Source organism: Penaeus monodon, chromosome 27 (assembly GCF_015228065.2).
Source record: "Penaeus monodon isolate SGIC_2016 chromosome 27, NSTDA_Pmon_1, whole genome shotgun sequence".
NCBI lineage: Eukaryota > Metazoa > Arthropoda > Malacostraca > Decapoda > Penaeidae > Penaeus > Penaeus monodon.
The window spans coordinates 7,400,128-7,400,411 of record NC_051412.1 but is presented as its reverse complement, the minus strand read 5'-3'; positions in this window follow the sequence as shown (position 1 = coordinate 7,400,411).

The following is a 284-nucleotide window of genomic DNA, read 5'->3' as shown; positions in this document are numbered from 1 at the left end:
CCTCAACCAGTTTAGGCAATCTATTATGCTCTGCTGACTTAGACATTCTCTCTCATCGTGAATGAATCATAAAACTTTCTTTTACGACAATGCAGAAAAACAACTAACAGCATTGATTAACAAAGCTCTCCCTTGCTGTGATGAGAAGGACCATCATCAACGTTGTCTTCCTGGCCTGTTGTGGCTTTTGGCATAATAAACACACGCAAATGTGCATATTTAATGTGCACATGAGTGCACATGCCTATACGCGCATTTTCTCCTAATGCTGTTAGAGACAGATA